The sequence below is a fragment of the Falco punctatus genome (genome assembly GCF_963210335.1).
Source record: "Falco punctatus genome assembly, chromosome: Z".
Taxonomy (NCBI): domain Eukaryota; kingdom Metazoa; phylum Chordata; class Aves; order Falconiformes; family Falconidae; genus Falco; species Falco punctatus.
Window position 1 is genome coordinate 65,216,490 of NC_137586.1, and position 9,933 is coordinate 65,226,422.

Consider the following 9,933-nt stretch of genomic DNA (forward strand, 5'->3'; position numbering starts at 1 on the left):
TTTATGTAATTTCCAGTGATGGCTGTTTTTCCAAGGAGCTTCAACCAAAAGAAGACGTTGAGTTCTACACTTTTAGCACACGATGAGCTACCTGTGTAGAGCACTGTCCTGTGGGAGGGCTCCCTTGGCATTTTGCAGGATCACTGAGGGGACCGAGGCAGACTAAGTACACTACAGGAGATACACTCAGCCTCTGGCTGAGCTGTTCCAAGAGAAGGATGAATCTTTTTCACAATGAAAAATATTAGTTACTTTCAGATCTCCATATTACAAAAAGATGTTGCTATTGACAATTCTGCTACTGCAGTTCCCTAATGTATTTTCTTCTCATTTTACAGATGGATAAGTGAAAAGAGTTAAGATAATTTATTCAGGGCCACGTGGTGCTAGAACCAGGCTTAGGTAGTATGTGCTTGCGTTCTTGCCCTCCATCTGGCGAACCAAGACGGTTATTTTTCCTCAAAAAGGTGTCAAGGACAACCGTAAAAAATACTTTTTTAAAGAACTGTTTAAGGAAAGATGAGGGAATATTTTATTTATTTCAGTTCAACCATTTATCTAGAAACAAAATATTTTCTTGGCAGATAAGTAAGCTGCAACATTCCGCCAGAGCAAAAAGCTCAGCTTCACCTCACTTCTCTACAGCATGTCTCATGTCACAGAAACATATGCCTTGTTAGAGTCTATATTGTATTCCTCTGTGTTTGACAGTACTTGCTTTTATGTGAAATATTTTTGTGGCATGAAAAAAATCTGCATTAATTCATCTTTTTATGCCCTAAATCTAATTTTCAAGCCCTGTTTTCTCCCTTTGTTAAATAGCATTAAAATTGCATAGTAAAAGAATTAGATACTTGACAGATCTTTTCACAGTATATCCTTAGATACAGATCGGTTTTGCTGTTTTCTGCTGGTTTGTTTGTTTGCCTGGTTGGATTATAATGAGTTCTGAATAAAAAACCACTAAAATCTGACATGGAAACATATTTGTTGGTCAAACCTTACTCTTACAACGTGGTACCCTAATTAGAAGCACACTTCATTGACAGAAATGTGGAGTAAAATAAGGATTAATCTGACTGACAAAGCAAAAATAACCCTTATTACCTCCATTAAACCAAACCAAAACAAAACCCAAACAAAACCAACAAGTAACTCAGCAGTGTAGGGCTCCTCCTTGAAACATTCAAAAACCGTACACATTACTTCTCTTAAAAATATATTCAAATCCTTTTAATAAAGTGTGACTGTGTTTTATGTATGGTAACCACCTTACTGTCATTGCTGTTATTTTTCATACAATACCACAACTTTTTTTTACATAATTGTACTCTAGGTTCAACGCTTTCATAAAGAACATTTCAAAATGCTAAATTTTTAACATTGCTCCATCAACCTGGTTTCTCATTTGGATTTTAACACTTGCAAAAATGTGTGGGCCTGGGTCTGGAGGTTATTTAAAGCTGAGCTTAACAATCAGACTTGGAATAGAGACTATAAAATGAATTTTTGGAGTGGAAAATTGCCAGAAGTCTCTCCTACACTCCAGTGCCCTTTCTATAATTCCTTAAAGAGAAGAATTAAAGAGTGAAATAACCAACTAAACCCAGCTGAAAATAAAACTAGTCTGTCTCAGTATAAAGAATAAGGGACACACACCCAGGTGCAGAGCATCCACCAACAGCGTTGTAAGGAAGCAGTGACCATGCAGTCGTGAATTTATGTCAGCATGCGTAGGAGTATCCACAGTAGTGCTAATCTAGATAGCCCTGTTAAAAATAGCAGTGAAGACAGATGAAAACAGACTTCAGCACGGCTTAACAATCTGTCCAGAAGGCTTCGACAGTCCTCCCTTAAGCCTAGGCTGGCATATCTTCACATCACATATAGATCAAAGGTAGTACAGATCTGTCTGCATGTCCTGCAATCACACTACTCGACTGCAGTGTAGACACATCCAGAAATAGTGCTACTGTAGATAAGTTAATCTAAAAATTGCAATTGCAAAAAGCAAAGCCTGGGAACACACTGTAAAGCAAATAGGACTTGATGAGGAACACATGCTGGGAAGAGTGTCCATTTTGGTAATTGTATTAGCTGGGCTAATTCCTCCCCCTACACAACTTGCTTCCCTTGTCCTCCTGGAGGACACTGTAACACGTGCTGGTCAGCCCTTCCTCTGGGAATTCACTGAGTCAGGCCAGATTATCCTGATCCTTCAGGTACAGCAACTCACCCAGCTTTACTGTCTAATGAAGAGAGACTGTTACACTCTACAGGCAGCTGGAGGCATCTGTGTTACCTGTAAACGGCACTCATTCCTCTTCATAAAGCGTTAATGCCGGATGCCGAAGCCCTCACCTAAGCAGGCACATCAGTTAACTGCTGCTTCAAGGCCAGTTATTTCAGAACATCAAGACACCACAGTGCCTTCATCCATTACTGCTGCTACCAGGGGCAGAACTTCCTGTGATGCAGAAACCCAGGAGCTGATGAATTCCATCAAACTGAGGACCTCCTCCGCTCAGACAATGGTTTGCTGTACAGCTGCAACACAACTCTGCTAGCTGCAAACTACGAGACACTACAGCCTCTCAAGGATCACTTACTGCCATTTGCCCAGCAAGTGACCAAAGGGATTTACACATGTTCCTAAACTGCATCATGAATGATTCACTCCAGAGTGATTTTGAGTGTGTTTTGCTAAATCACAACCAGAAGACAAGTTAAGAAGGAATGCAGCTCTTCAGCATGCTTAGCTGCCTCACCAGAAGAGTATAAAGACACACAAGCTAGTGTTGATTCAGACAATTAAAGTTCTGGTAGGAATCGTATCACAGCAGCAGGGATTATATATGGGCTCATTTACCATGGGAAGAAGTGATCTACTGAACTACAGAAAATTCTGGGCACATGGATAAAAATCCCATGCTGCTGCCTGTCCCTCTGTGGAAACCTTGAGCACATGCACGGTCATGCTCCACTTAGCTGTCCAGACCTGGTCATTTCAGCACTCAATCACAGCTAAACCTCTAGTTATTGGGCAGTACTGTTCCAGCCATTTCATCTCAGATCGTATTTGTGAAGTGCTTTACTAGGAAGTGCAGAGAGACAATGGTTAACTCCTCTACACAGGGAGCATCACAGTAAAGAACAGAAATACAATTTCCATTACACTGTTTGCTAATGTGCTTCATCTATGACTCTCAAGAACAACTGTAAGGATGTGGGTGAGAGTTTAATTGCTGTCTGTTCAGCCTTAGAGAATGAACAGCTAAAGTTGCCAAGCCATGTTGTGAAAAACCTACCCATTATACTGACATCATCAATGCTTTTGAAAGCACTACCAAGCAGCTGAGATAACTGTTAAATTTGTGTCATACATATCAGTAGCAGATTCATAATGTTGAGCAACAGGTAATGATTTTATGTTAATCTCTCAGATATTGGTGCTCCCAAAACTCTGTTCCAAGAAATGTTGTATTGGGCTATTTGTAAACAGAGGCTTCCTGAATCTAGAACTAAGAGTCAACTTATCACCAAAAGCAGTGTCATTACCATTTATCAGATACAACATGGTACTCTAACACAAACATTAAAAGAAACATATTGAACTAAATGCAAAACCTTCAACTATTAATTTTGGGAACTGCACCATGTGCTCCGTAACGGTATATCACAAATTTGGTTCTCTTTTCACTTGCAACTAATTCCTTTCACAGCGTTTTTTTCCAAGATCTGGCCTGTTCAATCATAACGGCAACTAATGCTATCATAATTAGACATTAAAAGATAGTTCTCCTTTTCCTATGGTGAACTTAAAATGCCATACACTAATAACTAATAAAAAGATGTATATAGAGGAATGCAAACAAACTCAGACTCCTGAAAATTATGCTATCAAATTGCTTCAAGCAAATATCGCATCAAGATGTTGTAGAATGCATCATATTCTAGAGGACATGGAAAAGCTGAATCCTCCTTTTTCTAACTTGCTGCTTCTTCCATGGGTACACCACCTCACTCCATTCACACCTACCACAAGGATGCCCATTAATTTAAACAGGAACAATGCTAGAGTTCTGCAGGTATGAAGTGAAAAGCGTTGGTGGAGTTCAAGTTTACAGTATTTACTCAAAGTTGCTAACATTTAGCCACCATAAATCTCTTTACCTCTAATTTAAAATCTGTTTCAAGTTAATGAAAAGCAAATAATTAGTGATGTAAGTATAACTTATGGTGATTCCATTCTGTAATTCAAGATAAGTTTTTACCCATGTCCTAGCAACAAGCATAAATATTGTGCTTTATCCAGAGCTCAACATATGAGTTTGCAAAATTGTAATATCCCAGTATTTAACGTAATTAGGTCACATACCTTCAGACTCTCTGCATGTACAAGAGGAGAAATTAGTGTACTTAGACTGAGCAGAATAGGAGTGTGGGTCAGGGAGTGTGATGTGCAGCTTATTTACCTTGCTAGCACTCTGCTTCTGTGCACACTGTATTTCCCAGTTTTATTTTGTTTGTTTGGTTGGTTGGTTTGTTTTTAAAAACATCTTGGACGCAGATTTACAAATATTAAAATAAATCTCTCACCATGCTGACAACTTCAATACTTAAAATCTTGAGCCAATTCAAAAGCAATTCTTGGGCTCTTCATAAATTTACTACTGTGATTAAACTGGAACTGACAGCATAGCATACAAAGGACAGAGTATTTACAGTTGTATTTTAGTAAAAGAGAACACAAGATAGGTACACGCATGTATAAGCATGCCAGCAGTTATATGTTGTTAGTCTGGACAGTTAAATATATTTCCTATTTCTTAAGAAAAATGTCATTCAGTGTGGCCAGATCCTGCATGGATGAATAACCAGCAGAGCAGTATAGCTTCAAATCATAATCATGTGCATACCCCTGTCATGCACATGTGAGAAAGCTATGCAGCACAGCCTGATTTTTACTAACAGATGTAAACAAGTTTGCTAAAAGGATGGGGGGCTGGGGGGGGGGGGGGGTGGGGGGGGCGGGGAGCAAGGCTTGAAGGGAAGTGTTAGGTTCCGGATTAGAATTTAATTGTAAATGTTAAGTTCCAGATTGATACAGTAACAATAAAACAGATGGGGGGTGGGGGGGGGTGGGGGGGTGGGGGGGGGTGGGGGGGTGGGGGGTGTGGATTTATACTCAAGAAGAGGTCATGCAATACACTGTATTGAGTTTAAAAGGTAAGCGAGACAATGCCTTTTTCTCCAGTATAAACAAAGAAAATAATGGCAGCAGTTTGACTGCAAACAAGAACTTGGGAGGAAACGGAACTGAAAAGGAAATACTTACAGCAAACTTTACGAACCTAATGCTACGTTTTAACCAGAAAAACAATTTTCAAGCATTACTCTGTAATTCTTAATAAAGTGCAAATCAACCACATTCATACTCAAAATAAGCTTTTGTAAATGGTCCTTAACATACAAGAAAACATACCTAATGAAGGACTGCCCCAACTGCCAAACTATGGCAGCTGATACCTCTAAGATCTTCAGACCTCTGAATCACTTGGAGCTTTATCTTGAAAGATGAAATTACAGTTCCACCTTAGACAGGTAAGCAGCAGGTGACATTTCCACCACAGTAATTAATTAAATACCTTTTCCCCCCCTCAGTTAAAAACTCTTGGGACCTTGAATCAATAAGGTATTTGACGCACACGTTCTATTTTCTTGTTTCCAATGGTTCCACTGTGCATATAAATCTATCGCACAACCACATTTGCATTTAAAGAGAAATTCCCTTGTGTTTACTATGCACCTGCTCCATGTAAGCCTATCTTCTCTGTCTCCTTTGAGAAATGGCAAAATCTGCCAGAAAAACAGAGAGCACAGACACAACACTTCTCCAAGTTCTCTTGCCAACTGTCTAAGCATTATTTCCTTTAGTTTAGTTGTGGTCCTATCCTGACAGCAGTTGAAAAGTACAACTACTTGCCCTTCCAAAATCCAATACTTCTCAACTTTAAGATATTTTTCATCTTGACAATGAACATATACATTCAACTGTGCAAAATCACTGTATTTTCTAAGCAATATATGGTAGAGCATTGACAAACTGGTTCCTTACAACGAATTTCACCTGAAAAATATGAACTTTATTTTACTTAGCACTAATTACATGGTTCCATAAGGAATGATGAGAATATTCTCCTTCTGGCAATTTACCTTCAACTCTAACCTGAAATAGATGTAGGTTTATTGTAATAACACTGAAATAAAAATGGAAATTGTTCCCTTCTCTTCCTCTCCTTGCTCCTGTAACCATGCTCATGATTCATGGGTTGCTTCTGGAGCTTCATGCAGGTAGGTAATAGAGTCAGACAAGGGTGGAAATAAAGCTCTGCTGCACATCCCATCTTGTCAGCTGAGATGTTTAAAAACTGTGTGAAGGGAGATAACTTGCTACATCCCACAAAGGCTGCTTGGAACTTCTGGTCTTCGTGCTTGTGAGGTGCAGCATCACCACTTCATGTATACATGGCATCAAACAATGCCCCAGCATCCCTGCACTTTACTTTTGTACTGCTCTCCATGATGGTAGAATCCCACCCGCTGGGCTGCCTCTGGCCATGTGCTCCCCTTTCTTGCTGGCATCTCATCACAGTGTGGAGGCAGTGCTACCCGCATGTGTCCATCTCAGACAACAGAAACTACAGCAGCTGCAGCAGGGCTTTCCCCATCCTGGTTCTAATCAGGCAAGTGTCCAAGCAGGACAGAGCTGCTGTGGGTGTAGAGACAACAGGGGGCTGGGACATCCTGGAAAAGGACTGTGCAAAAAGACGTGTACCAGTGTGGGTGGTATCCCACCTCAGGTATGTGTGGGAAAGACTTCTTGCACTGATGAAGTTTGCATGGGGACAGGTTTTGGCTCCCAGCAAGACCAGACAATTTGGGAAGCAGAGGGGCAGAAAGAGGCACTTCCTAGTTTCTTGAAGCTCTGCTGATGCCTTGTCAAAAAACGGTTGCAAAATATGTAGATACTTGGAATTATGGATTTCCAATCACGAAAAAAATAAATGCAAAGTGACCTATCACTTATTCACAGTACTCAGCAGAGGGACTGCATCTCCGAAAGTACCACTTAGTCACACGTCCAACCAGTCTACCTTTCCCATGCAGCTCTTTGTAAACTCAGATGCTGGCCTTAAAGAAATCATGTCATACTTACTTACCACGTCACCGTCATTAGAGAAAAAACGTTGAGATGACAAGCAGTTTCTGTCTAACATAATTTACTGTCTTCTACAGGACCTACTTACCTGAAAGACTGCTCATCTCCTTATGCCAAAATGCCACTTAAGAGTATTTTGAGTAGCCCACACTGGACTATTCGCTCAAACATGGAGGTTTTTTTAACAGACTGGTCTTTTACAGGCTCCTCTGATTTGGAGATAACTCCTCACTGGCCCCTTCCTCCAATATAATTCTGTTTTACCCACTTTCTCAACAAGCTACAAGCCACATCTGCTTTCTGCCACACATTGAGCCAAGAACACAGACCAGAAATCACAAAGATCTGAAAAATGACCGAACTGCTGGTTTGAGACACCCTAGTGACTGGGTGAAGTGGGAGCAGTCACTTAGCATAAGTCAAGTCTTTGACACACAAAAACATAGAGAAAGGAAACACACCACACCTTACAAAGGGAGCCTTTTCTCACCAGGCACAGGCACGACGCCTCTGTTAACTGAAGGAATACCTAAAGGTAATGCTGCTATACAATTTTGCAATGACAGTGGTAAAGTTTCTTCTTGACAACCGGACACGTCAAATTCTAATTGTTTTGTTCACATGAAGAGCTCTTCTCACTGTGTTTGAACTCTCTCTTGAGTGACCCCTCAAGCCTGCTCTCTAGACCAGGTTTCCAGCTTTAGGTGCAAAATCTTCAAACTATGGCTCCAGTATGGTGCCAGGTACACTCGCAGACTTAGCAGTATGAAGAGGGGAGTGACTTACCATGTCCACTGGGCAGCCCATGAGCTAGCTGCGGAGGATTTTAGGATGAAGAAGCTCATGTTTATGGGTGGCAGTAAGGAAATGCGTCATATTATGCATGGCTTGTGGGAGGTATGTGCAGTACATACACCTACTAAATTCAGCAAAGGCAGGACCCTATGAAAGTCGCGACATGTACAAGGCTTGAATACGTGCACATCATTCAACGTAATTCCTGGCCGCAGGATCAGACCTATTTGCCTAAGATATAATGTAGTTTTGATTTTTCCTATGCTACAATTGTATTCTTTTCTTCAGCCATTTAAATATCACAAAAGGATCCAACAATCAAGTGATTTGCTCCAGAATAATTTTTTTTAAACTTGTTACCTTTCACTGTTGGATGGCCAAGGTGTACAATGAGGCCATGCTTCCAAGATTTTCTATGGAAACCATAGGCAGCAGCAGTTTTTTGGTGGATTTTGGGATGGGGAGGCTTTCTGAAAAGCAGTTGTGACTGATGTGGTATCTCTCCAAGAGCTGTGGCTTTAAGCCAGCCATTGAAAGTGCCACGGGGTGATAACACTGACAATGAAGACTGAGACTCTTTGGGAGCCGGTTTGTTGCCAGTACTCCCAGAACCCGATCCTCGAGCTCCTCACGCAAATTGCATTTGCTCACATAAAAACGCTCACTGATGTGGGTATGGAAAAGGTTTGATCCCTGGTGGTGCAAAAACACGATCTCGGACCGACCCAAGCACATGAGCCAAGGTGCAGTTTTTCTGCCAGGCAACCTGGCATTTGCTTCCCCGCAGTTACAGGCAACTCCGCTCCTGCTCGGTTTTCCTCCAGATTCCAGCGTGCCCGGTGGGACAGGAGGGCGCTGAAGCCTGCGTGCCCCTCCAGGGACGCCCGGCCCCGCGCAGAGCAGCGGCAGATTTGCGACCGCTTCGGGTGTCAGTGGCTTCCACTGCGCTGCGAGGGGCTCCGCGGCGGCACCCCGCGGGGCTGGCATCACGGATGTGCTCGGCCCCGGTCAATCCCCCCGCGTTCAGCCGTGATTTCATGCGGAAAGCACTTCCCCGGGGCGGGCTGGGGGGGCCGAGCCTCCCCCCGCCCCCGGCCGCCTCTCCCGCCGCCCGGGCACCCCCGCTCCCGCGGCCCCCCGGGACGCCCCCAGCCGCGCCGGGCGCCCCCAGCGCTAACCGCATCCCCCCGCAGGGGACCCCGGGCCCGGCTCCGCGGCCCCGCCCGCCTCCCCCCGCCGCCCCGCGGGACAGCGCTGTCGGCGGCAACAAAGCCTCCCGCCCGCTCCGCTCCGCTCCCGTCGCCTCACCTCACCCCTCCGCTCCGCTCGGCCGCGGTCGTTCCACGGCAGCCGCGGGGGTGATGGAGACGGGGAAGGACCCAGGTGCCGCCTCTCGGCTGCCGCCCCCCGCCACTCCCCGCCGGTGCAGGCAGGGCTCCGGCAGCGGCCCGGCTCCCGCCGCCCCGCCCTTCCACCGGCCAGCGGCCGGGGCCGGCAGGAGGCAGGGGGCGGCCCCGCCGCACGCCCCGCTCCCCGGCCGCCCGGCGGCGCGCTCCCGCAGGCGGCACTCACCCGCCCCGCCGCGCCGCGCCGCGCCTCCCCCCGCCGCGGCGGAGGCCTGCTGCGTCACAATGCCGCCGCGGTCTCGGGGCGCGGGGGGCGACGCCACGTGACCGGCGGCGCAGGGAGGGGGGACGGGGACCGGCGGCGCCCCCCCCCCCCACCCCCCACCCCCCGCCGGGGGGAGGCGCCCCGTGAAGGCGTGGGGGGCGGCGGGGGCGGGACGGCCGGGGCGCGGAGGCGGCGCTGCCCCGCCGGGGGTCCCGGGCGCTGGGTGCCCCCCGCCCCCCCGCCCCCGCGACGCGCGTTCTGCGCACGTGTGCGGCCGTGCCCGCGCCCGCGGGGAGCGCGGCGCC

General features: G+C 45.6%; 1 protein-coding gene across 2 annotated transcripts in view; it reads right to left on the minus strand.

Annotated features, from left to right (window-relative positions):
* Positions 1-9,458, minus strand: part of SNCAIP (synuclein alpha interacting protein) — a 95,494-nt gene extending 86,036 nt beyond the window's left edge. For both annotated transcript variants that reach the window (XM_080372651.1, XM_080372652.1), the window contains exon 1: positions 9,326-9,458. The gene's annotated coding sequence lies outside the window, so the exon portion shown is untranslated. The remainder of the gene's footprint in view (positions 1-9,325) is intronic.
* Positions 9,459-9,933: the final 475 nt, after the last annotated feature.